This window comes from Pipistrellus hanaki, assembly GCF_964339955.1.
Source record: "Pipistrellus hanaki genome assembly, chromosome: 2".
NCBI lineage: Eukaryota > Metazoa > Chordata > Mammalia > Chiroptera > Vespertilionidae > Pipistrellus > Pipistrellus hanaki.
The window spans coordinates 33,614,335-33,630,903 of NC_140504.1; the positions used below are offsets into that span (position 1 = coordinate 33,614,335).

The 16,569-nt window shown below is 42.0% G+C and overlaps 1 protein-coding gene and 1 long non-coding RNA gene across 9 annotated transcripts in view; one reads left to right on the forward strand and one right to left on the reverse strand.

Moving 5' to 3' along the window:
• Positions 1–15,709, forward strand: part of LOC311618212 — a 470,112-nt gene extending 454,403 nt beyond the window's left edge. The window contains exon 3 of one of the 2 annotated variants that reach the window (XR_014794273.1): positions 15,523–15,709. This is a non-coding gene — a long non-coding RNA (uncharacterized lncRNA). Of the gene's footprint in view, positions 1–15,516 lie in introns of both variants that reach the window. The other variant, XR_014794274.1, reaches the window with a different exon arrangement.
• The window catches only part of TBL1XR1 (TBL1X/Y related 1), a 148,983-nt gene extending 132,773 nt beyond the window's left edge, over positions 1–16,210 (reverse strand). Inside the window, exon 1 of one of the 7 annotated variants that reach the window (XM_084875562.1) lies at positions 15,757–16,210. The gene's annotated coding sequence lies outside the window, so the exon portion shown is untranslated. Of the gene's footprint in view, positions 1–14,852; positions 14,992–15,756 lie in introns of those variants that run through there. The other 6 variants (XM_084875563.1, XM_084875560.1, XM_084875556.1 and 3 more) reach the window with 6 other exon arrangements.
• Positions 16,211–16,569: the final 359 nt, after the last annotated feature.

Sequence of the window (16,569 nt, forward strand, 5' to 3'; positions counted from 1 at the left end):
TCATTCTCACCTATTGAACAACCAATTCAACTTCGTCCTTTCTGTCCAAAGCTAAGCCCCTTTCCCTCTCAAACCATAATCTCATCCATCATGCACTATATCCAGGATTGAAACATAATCCTGCTATTCTGCTTAGTCTCCTGTCACAGAAGAACATCCAAACTTCTTATCACAGCAAAAAAGTCACTTGATATGATCCCTTACCTTTCCTGTCCATTCACATTACTGTCCAACTTACAAACTATAATATATCCTACACATGAAGAATGGTTTGCCAGAAAAGATCAACCTGTTTGGCATCTTTATGCCCTAATAAATATTCCTCTCCTCCTGTTATACCACTCACGTATCTATTTTTATTGTAAATTATTTCAATACTAGTAGCCTGGGGCACAAAATTAGTGCGGGGGGGGGGGGGGAACGGGGGGGGGACGAGGAAGGGGGGGGGGGTCCCTCAGCCCAGGCTGCACCCTCTCCAATCTGGGACCCCTCAAGGGATGTCCAACTACTAGTTTAGGCATGATCCCATAGGCAGTTGGACATCCCTCTTGCAATCCGGGACTATTGGCTTCTAACTGCTAACCTGCCTGACTGATCGCCCCTAACCACTCTGCCTGCAGGCCTATTCACCCCACAACCGCACTCCCCTCCTGGCCTGATCACCCCTAACCGCCTCTACCTTGGCCTTGCCACCATGGCTTTGTCCAGAAGGTCTCCTGATCTAATTAGCATATTACCCTTTTATTAGTATAGATATGTACACAGATACTTGGTTAATATTGACAACACTTGTAACTTATTTTAATTTTTTAAAAATTATGAATGTGAACATCATTTTATTACACTTAAGAGGTATAGACTTAGTACAATTTCAAAAGTGTAGAACACAGAGCAAAATTAAAATTAAATAGAAAGTGCCAAAAAATTATTGTCTTTGACATCCAGCTATCATACAAGTAAAATAAAGGCATTAGGCCTGGCCAGCGTGGCTCAGTTTGTTGTGTATCCTCCATGCACTGAAATGTTGCCGGTTCAATTCCCTGTCAGGACACATGCCCAGGTTGGGAGCTTGATCCCCAGTGGGCAGTTTGCAGGAGGCAGCCAATCGATGTTGCCCTTTCACATCATGTTTCTTTTTTCTCCCTTCCTCTCTAAAAATCAATAAACTGTTCTTTAAAAAATAAAGGCATTAAAGGAAACAATCATCGCAACAATGTACTTGAGCCGAAACCAGTTTGGCTCAGTGATAGAGCGTTGGTCTGCAGACGGAAAGGTCCCGGGTTCAATTCCAGTCAGGGGCATGTACCTTGCTTGTGGGCATATCCCCAATAGGGGGTGTGCAAGAGGCAGCTGATAGGTGTTTCTTTCTCATCGATATTTCTAGCTCTCTATCCCTCTCTCTTCCTCTCTGTAAAAAATCAATAAAACACACTTTAAAAATATATTAAAAATTTTTTAAATGTAATGTTATTCCTTTTAATTTTCTCTAGAATAAAATGGGATGTAACATATGCACCTGAACTCAGAAATTAATGGATAAAACAACAGAAATTTCTTAAGATACCTAAAGAATATTTTCTGTATAGCTGATCTGTTTAAAATCGAAGTGTCAGAGAAATGAAAATGCTTTTTTTAGGAAAATCAGTTCAGGTAATGATTAACCAGAAGAGATAAGTATTGTACATTCTCCATTTAATTTGGCTGAGTACTGGTTTAATATTTAAATTACATGTGCAATCACAGGTTCAAAGAGCATTCAATCCAGAAGAGACATCAGAGGCCCAGTTCAAAGTTTTAAAGATGAAGCAAATGAAGTCCAGAAAAATTAACAAGTTGAGTCACAAAAGGCTTCTTCTTACATGGGTATTTTCTTATTTTAGTGAGCTAATAAAATTTTGCTCCATACAACCACTGTTAGGAATATGTAACTTGTTAATTTTGTTTCATGCTAAAAAAATATTTACCATAACTGTCTGGTTAGGATGAAGGTGGTTATCTTCCTCAGAGATTAAAATATTTCATATAGCCAAAACCGGTTTGGCACAGTGGTAGAGCGTCGGTCTGCGGACTGAAAGGTCCCGGGTTCGAGTCCAGTCAAGGGCATGTACCTTGGTTGCGGGCACATCCCCGGTTGGGTGTGCAAGAGGCAACTGGTCGATGTTTCTCTCTCATCGACGTTTCTAGCTCTCTATCTCTCTCCCTTCCTCTCTTTAAAAATTCAATAAAATATATTTTAAAAAAACAAGCCGAAACCGGTTTGGCTCAGTGGATAGAGTGCCGGCCTGCGGACTGAAAGGTCCCAGGTTCGATTCCGGTCAAGGGCATGTACCTTGGTTGTGGGCACATCCCCAGTAGGGGGCATGCAAGAGGCAGCTGATAGATGACTCCCTCTCATCGATGTTTCTAAGTCTCTATCTCTCTCCCTTCCTCTCTGTAAAAAGTCAATAAAATATATAAAAATAAAATAAAATAAAATAAAATATTTCACATATATATATACACACACATATATACACATACATACACACACACACATATATATATGAGGAAAATAAGAGGGTGCTGTGATTAAAATGGTTATTGGAACAAAAATCAAAAATGGCAAAGAAGTGGGCAGCTTATGACCTTTCAAAGTGACCTGACATGGTGGTATTGGAACTGAAATCAGAGTGACATAAAATTAGACATATGACAATTTCAGGGCCAACCCTGAAGCACAGAGCAAAGCAATTAAGGTATTGAGACAGGCGTAAGCTTGTTCAGTGGGTGTGGAGCTGGTATGGCTGGAACAAGGGGGAGGGTGCTGTGAAATATAATAAAGTTTGTGAAGTGGCCAAGGGCAGGATCACGTGGCGGGAGCTAAGGAAAGGCATTTGAATTTTGTACTGAGTATGATGGAAAAACCATAGAAGAAGACTAAAGGGAAGAAACTAACATTTATTGAGCACCTTATATAATGCCAGATAAAATAGTATGTATAAATGTTTTTCCTAAGGACTCTATAAAGCCATATATGCATTCATGTAAATTATACCGTGAGCATTTATCATAGTCATTATCAAAAAATCAGTATGCTGTTATGCACAAACTAAAAAAATAAAAGCCACCTTTCCTGTTACTACCAGTTCTCACTTGAAGGAGTCACTTATAAATTGATTTGTCAGACCAAAGGAACCAACCAACCAATGTTATCTACTAGCATGAGTCATCTGGAAGAAAGTGCAAAAAAGGCAAATGAGGCTAGATGGAAACAAGGCAGCCAGCTATTCATGAGAGTGTATGACCCAATACAATGGAACAAACCAAGTAGAGAAGCAACAAATTAGAAAACATGCCCACATACAAGAAGCAGAGAGCCCAGGGATACAAAAGATTAAGTTATCTACTTAAAAGTCCACTCCAGCAAACATATAAACAGAGTAAAAAAACACACACACACACACACACACACAAAAGCTTCTAATATAAATTCTCTGTTCATGCCTCTATTTAATAGGGCCTTGACTGTTTTAACAACATTCAGAGGAAAATGAAAATCTTAATGTTTTAAGTATACTATGCTTGGTAATTTTTTATCTGAATTATAAAATTTTTATTTATAAATATTTCTTAAAATACCACTAAAATGCTGTGGCAATGATTTTAGTTCAAAGTTTTAAAACTGAAAATCTTATCTTCCCTTACAGCAAATTCTGGTTTCCAGTAAACAGTTCAACTATCACCCTTCTAACAACTATCTCCCTCTGACAAAAAAATCCTCAATAAAAATGGGGAGCCCTAGCCAGTTTTGTTCAGTGGATAAAGCGCAGGCTTGTGAACCAAGGGGGTCCCAGGTTTGATTCCAGTCAAGGGTAAGTACCTCAGTTTCAGGCTCCTCCCTGGCTCAGGCCCTTGGTAGGAGCTTATGCAGGAAACAACCAATCAATGTGTTTCTCTCACACTGATGTTTCTGTCTTTCCCTCTCTCACTCTACCTAAAAATTAATGGAAAAATATCCTCAGGTGAGGATTAACAGAAACCAAAAACAACAAAAATGAGGGGGGTTGGGGGGGAGTCATCTTCCAAATAATACCAAGACTTCTTATCCCCACATCTCCACTCCAAACACCCAATATCTCAAATTGTCCTAGATATTTTCACCAGTAGCCAGGAGCAGATGCTGCCCCAGCTGATCCTGACAGTGTTACCATGACCTACTCCTATTTCTTCCAACCCTGACCCTCCTCTATCTTCCAACTCTGTCTCATCACCACATATCATTAAATGAAAATCTCATGCCACTGCCAACCTACACTCAACAGTAAAAATACAGGAAGTACCGGATGTTCGCATGATAGAATGTGTGTAGTAGATCAGAAGAGGTCAGAATTAAGAGCCAACCTGGGCCCCAGAATCACATGTACATTAATGACTGGTTTAAAGAGACAAAAAGGCATGGAGTGTGTGTATGCTCTGAGTCCTTCGGGAAGGCCAAAATCAAAGGGAGAGCGAGCACCAAATCAGGATTAAAAGTCAGGCAAAAATGACATTATCAGAATCAGGTAAAAGCCAGGATTCTAATGGGGTAGGAGGGACCTAAAAGGAAATAAAACTAGAAAGATTATGAGTATCAGGGAGCAAGTGGACAAGTCAAATTTAACTAGTCAAAGTCTCTGTTTCTTTTAACTCAGGTTTTGAGCATATTCATTGTCTCTGCAGACTCCAAAAGCTGTATAGCAGGATTCTGGGTTATCAAGTGAACCCTCACAATTCTTACAGTATGAGCTCAAGGGTCAATGAATTTGTAAAAATGGATGAATCCCTTTTCTAATATTGTATATTTGAGTCACCCTGCATGTTTTTAAACAAAAAAATAAGAGTATTGAAAATGTGTACCCCATATTAAAGCAAATATCATTTCCTGAAAACTTTCAGTATTTTTGCACATAGACACATTCTGTGTTATGTCATAGTATTGCTTAGTGAGAGTCCAAGTCAAAGTTTGCATAGTGTGTAACATGCCTATTTAAAATGACTGATTTGTCCACAAGCAGTACCCACTGAGAGCAGAGCAGTACTGGAAAAAGGAGCCAAGATTCCATTCCAGAAAGCAAGAAAGGTAGCAACCTTTTTTCCTTGAAACATTATCAAGATATGACCAAATTCAACATAAAATATTACTGTAAGACAGCATATATATCAGACATAGCAAAGCTCCACAGTACAGAGTATCATTTCAGAGTGAGCAATAAAAGCTCAGTCACCAAATGTGGTGGTCTTAGCCCTCTAGCTTGGGAATTCTAACCATCCCATTCCCTGCAGTTGCCACAAGAAGCCATGACAGGTTTACAGGAGGGGTGTCACTTTTCTGCCTGTCTCTACAGCTGTTCCTCCTGCAGCTAACAAAAGTACCAAGTAGTAGCTAGCATTCATTGCTTCCTTTGTGCCAGGCCCTACAATAATTGCTTTACATGCATCCACATTTCAATCCCCACAAATGTTCTATGAAAAAAAGTACTAATTACCCTTTACTCCCATTTTTCAGAGTGGAAACCGATTGGAATGGTTATATAATTTCCCAAAGCCATATAAACAAATTAATAAAAAAAAAAGGTGACAGGATTCAAATCAGGTATGCCTGGCTTCGCAGGTGAGCTCTTTTCCATATTAACACCCTACAATCAGGGCTACTGCCAAAGATCAGGCACAGACCTACCTCAACCTCTTAGCTCTGAAAAGAGGCACTGCTCTCAGGAAACACTAGCGTCAGGTCACAGCAGCAGAAGTGAATGCACACAAAAACAGGTGCTACCTTTCTCTGAGGTTGTTCCAGCTTAAGTTAAAAGTAATAAGCACAACTACAAAGCAACCCTTTGGGTAAACTAAACAGCCAATGTACAATTATAAGTGACACCAACTGCAACCAAGAGTGAAATCAAAAATGAAATCAATATTGTCTCCTTGGAGTCAATAATACATAATCATGTTAGGATCCATGCAATGTCAGAATATATGGTTCCACAAATCCCATTTTAATAAAGATTATCATAATTATTAAAATCAACTGCTAAACTATGAGCACTCCAATTTCCACATTTTTGACAAAACAATACCTTTGAAATCAGACACCATTACTTCTACACAACCAAAATCTTTTCTTCAAGTTTGCAATTATTTCTTTTTTTTTAATATATTTTATTGATTTTGTACAGAGATGAAGGGAAAGAGATAGTTAGAAACATCGATGAGAGAGAGTCATCGATCAGCTGCCTCTTGCACACCCCCTACTGGGGATATGCCTGCAACCAAGGTACATGCCCTTGACCGGAATCGAACCTGGGTCCTTCAGTCCCCAAGCCGACGCTCTATCCATTGAGCCAAACCGGTTTCGGCGCAATTAATTAATTTCTAATGATCAACCTTGGATAGGACTCAAAAATCACCAGTCACTATCACTAAATACTTTTACTGGTCTGATGACCAATCATGAAACAGAACGAAAACTTATCATCATACTCACTGGCTCTAATTCTGCCAACAAATTATAGAAATACAAATAACTGCATGCAGGAATATACACAGTTCCAGCTCTTGAAAAACTAAAAAGCATGAAAGAAATTAACATAGTTTTCTCTTCTTTTGACTGTCCAGTGTGAAAGGAATAGAAAAGATTAATAATCCTTAATTGGAAGCTTTGATTTTTCACAATCATTCCTTTTTTTTGAAATGGTAAAACACAAAATTCAAACAGTTCAAAAGGTTATGCACAAAAATAAGCTTCTCCCACATCTGGCCTCCTGATCTCTCCACCCCAACCCCAACCCCAAAACCACTCTTAAGAGTCTCTTGTGCATCTTTCTGGAGTCACCTTAAACACGTAAGACAAGCATGCATACACATACTCATAACACACCCCACCATCATGTGCGTGTCCTTTCCACTCCTTTCCCCCTTTCTAAGCTAAAATGGCAACAGAGTACACAAGATCTCGTCTCCTCCTTTTTTTCACTTAAATGTATCTTTGAGAAGACTCTATAAAAAACACTAACAAGCCCTAGCCGGTTTGGCTCAGTGGATAGAGCATCAGCCTGCAGACTGAAGGATCCCAAGTTTGAATCCAATCAAGTACACATGCCTGGGTTGTGGGTTTGATTCCCAGTGGGGGCCGTGCAGGAGGCAGCCAATCAATGATTCTCTCTCATCATTGACATTTCTATCTGTCTCTCCCTCTCCCTTCCTCTCTGAAATCAATAAAAATATATTAAATAAATAAATAAAATAAAATAAACACAAGAAAGTCATAAGCATCAAATTGAAACAAACCTGTAAAAGAACAATTCACTTCACACAAAACATCTCTCACCAGGTAATAAAACTGGTGACCTCTGCTGGCAGGACATAAGAAAGTCCAAAGACAAAAAGTAATTCTGGGAGGGTCTGTTAGTTTTTGCACAAGAATAGAAAAATTATTTCCGTGACAGAGTAACAGACTCCACTCCTAACCTGTATATGGTGTCACAAATGTGCACTGCTTACTAAGAAAACCAGAGAAAGGTGACTTAGATAAAATCCACCACTTTAGTGGAGGCGAAATTTTTTAAGTATATTGCATATTACATTTTAATATAAACAGGAACCAAAGAACATTGCCACAGCTACAAACAACACCTAAAAATTCACACACACACACACACACACACACACACACGATAAATTTTATACCAATAAAGGGATAATTATGTAGAAGTAGAGAAAGTAAGATGTTATGGAAATTCGTTCATTATCCCTACTACCTTATTTCAAAACCCAAAGTATTGCCTTACACTTTGAGTTAATGGCATCTGATAGCATCAAAATAGAGATGGAACAAAATTAGTACACAATTAAGCCTGTTCAAATGAAGGAGAAAGCATAAAATACCTCTCCCTAACCCATAATTTTTGTTTTATTAGCAGTTGAAGGTAGCCACCAAAATAGGCTATCACTGTAACTTCTCTAACAATGTATCTGCTCATGCTAATGTCAAGTACTTTCTGACTATTATTCTACACAGGCTGTATATTTTTTAATCTTTAAAACCATAAGTTAAGCAAATTTCCGTGCAGATCTTCCTTTTTTAAAAATCACATAAAATTAAATGACAGAATTTGAGAATTTTAATAAATTCGTTGAATGAGCAAACTTTAGGTAGTATTTCATGTGATCCTCGTAATACATATTACTAGAAGCTAAATCACTTACCCACATAACTAAACCAGTTTTAATAAAAACTAATAAAAATTAATTTGCTTAATAATGAACCCAAGTTAAAATTTAAAATGCTTCCTACCATACAAGTAGATAAGCAGTAAGAATAAAAACAGTCACTGATTATTTAATTATAATGTCTTATCATTCAGTGTTCAAAAAGACTCAATATTACCACCTTTGTTCTAAGGCAAAATAAAGATATCAAGAAGTAGATTGAAATTTTTACTTAAAGTGTAAAAATTCTTCACTGTTTTTGTTTTAAGATAATTAAAAAGTTAAACATCTTTTTCTTTAAAAAAAAAAAAAAAGGTTTGAGAATAAAGAGTACCATTTCATAAGAATTATTCTATTAAGATATTGGAATGACCATCTTTGGCCTGTGCTCCTCATGTTTCTCTTCTGGGTTTTTTTTTAATTCTACCTCCTGAAAGAAACTTTCACAGCTACAGAGGAAAACAGGTGGCAAACCTCCAGCTTAAACATTCAATACCTACTCTTCCTCATTCATTCTTCAAACTATTCATTTTACACAAATCTTTTCCTTAATCTGAATACTCTTTCTATTTTTACTGGAATTTAATTGTTGATCTTTCAGCACGACCCTTATAGTTTGATTATATCAATTCTGAGTTAATAATCTAATCCCTCAGAAAGCAGGTTAATATCCAACTCATTTTGTTTGATGCAAAAACCATACTTTAAAAAACTTATATTTTATAACTCTAAACATTAAAAATTTCAGAAGGATATAAACAAATTAGCTGTGTTTCAAATAAATTATGCAGTTTTGTTTGTAACTACTAGTAATGCGGCCCAACCTTACCATAAAATCCTACTGAAGGGAGATGATCACAATGACATTCTTCTGGTAAATTAAACCCACTTACACAATATAATACATACATCTTATACTAAATGTTAAAACGTTCATAGCAATGGCTCAAATGAGACTCCAATGTGATCAGAATGCTGTCACACATACTGAAAGCTAAAAAAATCTTATTTAGGCACACCACCAAGAAAATAATAAGCAAAACAGCCTAAGAGATTAAAAATAAATACATAAAATCTAAAATCTTAAGTTAAAACAGGCATAAAGATAACCAGATAAACCAACTTTTAAAACAGGCATAAAGATAACCAGATAAACCAACTTAGTGTGACATGATTTCCAACTAGAGAAGGTCTTTCACCAATGTGACTACCATTCTTGAATTAAGAAGACAAAATTATTCATTTTCATTTCACTCTAAATTTTCTTTTAATTCAAAATTAACAATTAAATGTTGACTATCGTAAACCTAAACCTTGAAGGCCTAATTCAAAAAGAAGTTTCTGCCATATCAACAGACTGCCATTGTATTTTAGCACTGGCCCTTATAGAAACAATCCATTTAACATGAAGATGGTATGAGAGAAAGTCAAGAATTCTGCTAACACCCTGGCCAATGTGGCTCAGTTGGTTGAACACTGCCCCAAGCACCAAGAGGTTGCAGGTTCTTTCCTGGTTAGGGCACATACCTGGGGTTGCCAGCTCAATTCCCAGTAGGGAGCGTGCAGGAGGCAGCTGATCAATGTTCCTCTCTCCCTCTCCCTTCCTCTCTCTAAAATAATCAATAAAAACATTTTTTAAAATACTATAAAAAGAAATACTATAAAAGGAAAAAGTCCAAGAAATATGACATGTAGTTGTGATAATGTGACACATACTCATAAAACAATAAATAATTATGAAGTTTGTAATAGTCACTAAATCAATGGAATCTCAGAGAAGAAATATCCTGAGTCAGAATGGCCAGAAAAATCTTCATCGAAGAAGTGGGACTGAAATCAGGCCATCCAGAGGACAAATGGAAGGAACAGCATGCACAAAAGCAGAATAATGAGTATGGAAAACTGCAGTATTTGATAGGCAGGCAAGAATCCCAATTGGAAAGGAGTGGGAAATTAAGCTGAATAGGTAGAATGGAGCCTTAAAAGCCAAACTGAAGCATCTGAACGCAATCCAGTTGGCAAAGGGAAGCCATTATGAGTTCTCCAGCAGTGGAAGTGACATGATGAAGTCAGTATTTTAAATAAATTACACTGTCAGTAGTTACAGAAGATAGGATGAAGAAGAAAGGCTGCTCAAAGCAACCTACTAGAAAATTAATGCAATAACCCAGACTGAAAACCATTCATTCATTCATTTTTTTCACTCACTCACTGAGAAGACAGTAGACTAGTAAAAACACTAGCTATAAAACAGACATGCTGGGCCTAACGCCACTTATCCCCTGAGCCTCCGCTGTTAAAAACCAGGGTATCACCCACTCAGTTTTTCACAAGTACCTGTCAAAGCATCTGGGTAATCCTGACTATTAGAACTCCAACAGTAAGTAGTTAGCATTATCACTGAATTAAGAATAGTAAAAAATGGGAAGTGAAAATAAGACAAGGCTCACAGATATTTCTGAAGAACAGAACTTCCAAGTAGAACTGTCTTGACAGCAGCTGAAATATGGAACAAGAACACAGATGAAAGGTCAAGGCTGGAAAAACAATAACCCACTTGAAGTAATCACTCCAATCAAAAAAGCAGATCCTCGGTACTGCCGAATACAGCACTGAAACACAAACAAAAATTTTAAAGTTGGAAAATATTTAAAATGGTACAAGTGGAGCCGAAACCGGTTTGGCTCAGTGGTAAAGCGTCGGTCTGCGGACTGAAAAGTCCCAGGTTCGATTCCGGTCAAGGGCATGTACATTGGTTGCGGGCACATCCCCGGTAGGGGGTGTGCAAGAGGCAGCTGGTCGATGTTTCTCTCTCATCGACGTTTCTAGCTCTCTATCTCTCTCCCTTCCTTTCTGTAAAAAATCAATAAAATATATTTTTTTAAAAACGGTACAAGTGGATTTAAAAAGTCCACACCCAAGTGACAGAACAGCAACAAAGGCATGCAAAAGATGCACCACTGCTGAAACTGGTTTGGCTCAGCAGTAGAGTGTTGGTCTGCGGACTGAAGGGTCCCAGGTTCAATCCCGGTCAAGGGCATGTACATTGGTTGTGGGCACATCCCCAGTGGGGGGGGGTGCAAGAGGCAGCTGGTTGATGTTTCTCTCTCATCGATGTTTCTAGCTCTCTATCTCTCTTCCTCTCTGTAAGAAAATCAATAAAATATATTAAAAAAAAAAAAAAAAAAAAAGATTCACCGCTGTATCTACACCAACCACATAACCTGATATTACTAAAACCCAATCTAATTCTTCAAGGTAAGCCTTAATCACAACTTATAGAAATAAATTAAGCCAATTTTATTTCAAATACTTCCACAAGGACCTCCGGAAATAAAGTTGCCAAATGCTTTCTATGGCATTATGCTCCCACTGAAAACAAGTAACAAGCAAATAAAATGATACAAAGAAGCAAACTTCAAATCCAAACCCATCATCATCATCCCAAACACCTCACATTTCCATGATGCTTACTGTATGTCAAGTACTGTTCTCGGCACCTTACACATACACCTCTTCAATCCTCTGAACTCCACACAGTCGCCTGTCCCAGGAGGAGGAAATGAGTGCGGCAGGAGCTACTCCCCAGGAAGTCACATGTGGTGTGGGAGAGTTCCTGAGTTTGAACCCAGGCTGTTGGCCTTGAGGACCTCTGATGGAATCACTATATTACACAAGATACAGATGTCTCTTATTCAAGGAATATGTACTCTGAGGGTACTTTTATTTGCTTTTCCTTCTTAATTATAGGCATGGAACCTCATTTTTTTATTTCTGCAGGTCTGCAAGCAGTAGTACTTGGAGTGGCCCTTCACCACAGTCAACATTAAGGTAGAAAATACAGCAGTTGACAATATTTATCTTACTAAACAGTTCTAGAGATTTAAGCACGATGATGTTTGAATCCCATGAGTTTTATTTACCCATGCAATCACTTGACCCTATTAGTAGAAATACACAACAAAGAATTATAAACCTGCTTAGAAACACTAGTTTTTGCAAGGATATCTACAGAAAAGACAAAGCTGGGAAAACCTGGTGCAGCCACAGCCACCTAGAAAGAACACAGAGAGGGCGGACTGTAGTGCATCATTTGATCATTTTGAGGCCTTGGACAAGTAAGTTAACTTCTCTGCACTTCTACCTCATAATCCACAAAAAAAGCCCAATGCTACCCACCTCAAAAATGGCACAGAAAGCATCTCTCTCACCTTTCCTAGAGCATAGCCCCAGCAGAGTCTCTTTCCACTGGCTCTTCTTAACAGGGCAAGTCATTGTATTCAACTAGCCCAGTCCTGTTCTAGAGGTGGTGAACAGGAAACTTCTCCAGCAGCTCTCACACAGCTTTCTTTAAATTATTTTTTAATTTTTTAAAATTCAAGTTTCTGTTGGTGATAGAGCAGGAGATACCACCATGGTGGTCTCCAAGCTGGACCATACCCTTATTAATTCTTTACTTCACAGCCTGAGGGCCTACCCTTCTGTTTTATGGGAATGCATAAATGTCTCCATGTTAGCTGCTGTTTTCTCTCTCTCTCTCTCTTGCATTTCAGTAACATACTGTAAATGTTATTTGTGAAATGAGTCAAATTCACTTGTATTAGAAAAAATACAAAGTCCCAGACATTGTCAATATTTAGCCATCTCTCTCCCCTGACTTACCACCATCCTAGTTTCACTCAATTCTTTTTATATAAATACAGAAACTGAACAAGCCCAACAAATTATTTCTATGAACTTCATCAAAATGTCAGAAATAATGCTGTAGTAAATTGTGGGAGGATTCCTGTCAGCTACTCATTTGACAAGACTGCTTATATTTCATTGCAACATATAAACATGTATTCATTCAACAGGTTGCTGTTCAGAAAGTTCATCAGTTCACATATTTTCTCATTAGTAGCCCCTACGTTTACATGAAGGGTCTACCCTTCCTGCACATTAGCTTGAAGGCTCCCAGCACACAGGAAGCAGTTACTCCTTGTGCTCTTGGTAAGCAAGCATCATGGCATCATGACAAACCTTAATTAGATGTTGAGAACACAAGTAACAGATTCCTGGGCACATGGAAGAAGTTTATTAAAATGTTGAAGCACCCAATGCAAAAATACAACCAAGGGCCACTTCATTTACAATGTGTCTCCATCATTTGATTAACCAAATGTCCCTCCATTAACTAATGGTGAGCTAAGCAACAGTTTTTAAGTCATTAATGAGTCCCTTAATTAAGTTCCTTAATAGTAAGAAAAACTTTTTCCTCATAAATACTGTTTTCACCCCAGTACAGTTTAGTACCTTTCCACTATGGGTCTGATTCTAACTACTCAAATGGCAAAAAATAGTTCTTTACGGATTTAATGGTAGTGATTGCATACATCAGACAACGCATGATAAAAGAACTGGAAAATATTATATTCAAAACAAGCAGGAAAACCTCAACTTAAGAGCAAGAAACATAAACAACGCATCACCCACCTAACCACTCTCAGCCACATTTTCTATCTGCCGCCCCTCCCCCACGGGTAAACGCTCACTATTTTCTAGAACCCTCAATGGTAATTTCCCAAGCTTGCCTGCCATTAACTCCCACGATACAACCCAACATACACACCGTTTTTCATGGAGACAGAACTGCTCTATTTCCCTAGACTATAAACTTAATAAAATAGTGAGAACATACAGTCCCAAGAAGTCAGGATTACTAAAATACACTGATGTAGCACTGGTCTGATTCGACAAAAAATGAAAACGAGCCACACTGGGCTAGCCAAAAAAAGTCACTCACTGCCTCTTTCAGCATGTAACCAGGACATTTACTACCGTGTGTTTTAGGTGAGCAGAAGAAAACACCACGCGGTGTCTTTATATTTTCCAGTGGGATAAAACGGTCTTCAGGAAAAAAAACAGGGAAGGAAGAGATTATTTAATTGCGTTGGGGGGAGGGGAAGGGAAGACAAACCATTTAGAGACTAAAAATAGCCCACCAATGCACCCACCACATTTTATTAACAAGCTTGTTCGGATCAACATGAAAGTTCTTGTTTGGAAAACAAGGAAGCCCATAGTAAACTTCCCCAAGTCCACACTGTAAAACCACGTAGGTCCCAAAACTATTCACCCTGGTGCCTGCACACTGCACAGTCCATGGTGTGAAAGGAAACTCCAGACACTGAGAAACACCTCGTTTTTTTTTTAAATTAGGTTCCAACCCTTGTCAACTTACAACCCCCCAAACTATCTGGGGAGGTGACCAGACCCCCGAACAGGGCCACGACAACCCGAATGTTAACAGGAAACGCACCATCTTCACAACCTAACATTGCATCTGGGTTTTAGCCCTGCAAAAAGGGATGCCTGCTTCAGCCCATGAGCAACTTCCAAAAACACACCGAGCATGTTCGCACACGCACCGCTCCCCGCGGGCTGCCCTGGAAAAGACCCATCTCCCCACTTACACACAAGTCCGTTTCTGCTCAAAAAAAAAAAAAAAGAAAAAAAAAGAAAGAAAGAAAAAAGAACCGAACCTCGGCGGCAAAGAGGAAGTTCCCGAGAAGCCACCCTCGCACACACAACGTGGCCTCCGCACACACGGCCGCAGCATGGGACTCGGTGCCACCCCAGAAACTTACCAGGAAGCCGGCAAGAACTTTGCCAATTCTTACACTTCTGAACCCAAAACTTCAAAGGGACTTCCAAAAATACCTCCTCGGGACGACAGGAAAGGCTCCGGGTCACACTCACACACACACACACACACACACACACACACACACACACACACAGGGCCCCCCCCCCCCCCCCAGTGCGGCCGCGCGCCCCTCCCCCGCGCGCCCCGCCGCCGCCGGGCCCCCCGCTCGCCGCCCGGCCGCCGCGGACGCGCCCCGAGGAGGCCGGCGGGTCCCCCCGCGGCCGCCCGCGCCTCCCCCAAATCACACGCGCCCCGCGGATCCCTCTCCTCGGCTAAAAATAGGCTCGGGAAGGAGTCGGCCTCATGATGGCTCCTGGATTCACTTTGCTGCAAATGCTTTTCCTCCAGCAGCCTCCCTTCCCCCCACATACACACACACACACACACACACACACACACACACACACCGAACAGGGGGTGTCCGTGCACCGAGGCTGGACCAGGGGGACAAGGCCGAGGTGCACATTTTTTTTCGGGGACAACAACATAATAAGGGTAAGGATTCTCCCTCCTCCCCATCCCCCAACACCCCCCCCCATCCCCCCAAAGAGACCAGGAAAGGGTAGGGGCTGGGCAGGCACGTGAGCATTTCAAAGAAGCCTGAGAGGGAGGGGGGGTAGGAAAAAAAAAAAGAAGGGGGGAGGGGGATGGGACACCCTAAATGCCTTCCCCTCCCCCACCCGAGCCCAGGCTGCCCACAGGGCCAAGTTGAGGGGGGGAAAAATGCATGTTCCAGGGGTGCCCCTTCCCCCCCGCGCCCCCCGGGCCGCCTCGGCCCGCGCCCCCCGCCCCCGGCCCGGCCCGCGGCCGCCCCCAGCCCGGCCCGGCCCCCCGCACTCACCTACCTGGAAACGGTGGCCTCCGACGCCGCTCCCCCCTCCCGGGAATGGAGGCACAAGGAAACTCCCCTCCTCGCCGCCGCCGCCGCCGCCTCCAACCACCCCAAAATAACCCCTCCGGGGGGTGAGAGGCAATTATAACCCCGGCGCGCGGAGGGCGCGGGGGATGGGCGGGCGGGCGGCGGGCGGGAGCGGGTCCCCAGGTGGCGGGCGGAGGTGCTCCCGCCGCGGGGGGAGGGGCGGGGGCGCACGCGACCGGCGGGCGGCGGGCGCGGGGGGGGCGGCGGCGGGCGCGGGGGCAGGGCGCGGGCCGGGAGAGGAATTGAGGCAGAAGGTAAAAGCTGTTACTAAGGGAAAGAGCCAAACGGTTCGGAGCGGCCAACGGCTCAGACACTCCACGCCGGGGAGAGGGGAGCGGGGACCAGCCAGGCGAAAATGAGCTCGCGAGGCCCGCGGCGGCGGCGGCGGCGGCGGCGGCGGCGGCGGCGGCGGCGGCGGCGGCGGCGGCGGCGGCGGCGGCGGCGGCGGCGGCGGCGGCGGCGGCCGCGCAGCAAAACAAACCCGAGCGGCCTGCGCCGGGCGGGGGAGGGGCCGGCGGGGGAGGGGGAGGGGCCGGCGGGGAGGGGGAGGGGCGCCGCCGAGCGGGGGGAGGGGCGCCGCCGAGCGGGGTGGGGGGAGGCGGCGGCGGCAGAGGCTCTGGGAGGGGGTTGGGGGGCTCCGCGGGCCTCGCTCCTCTCCTCTCCCGCCCGCCGGGGCGGCGCTGGGGCTCGCAGTCTTTTAAAAAACACACAGGCGCCGAAACCGGTTTGGCTCAGTGGA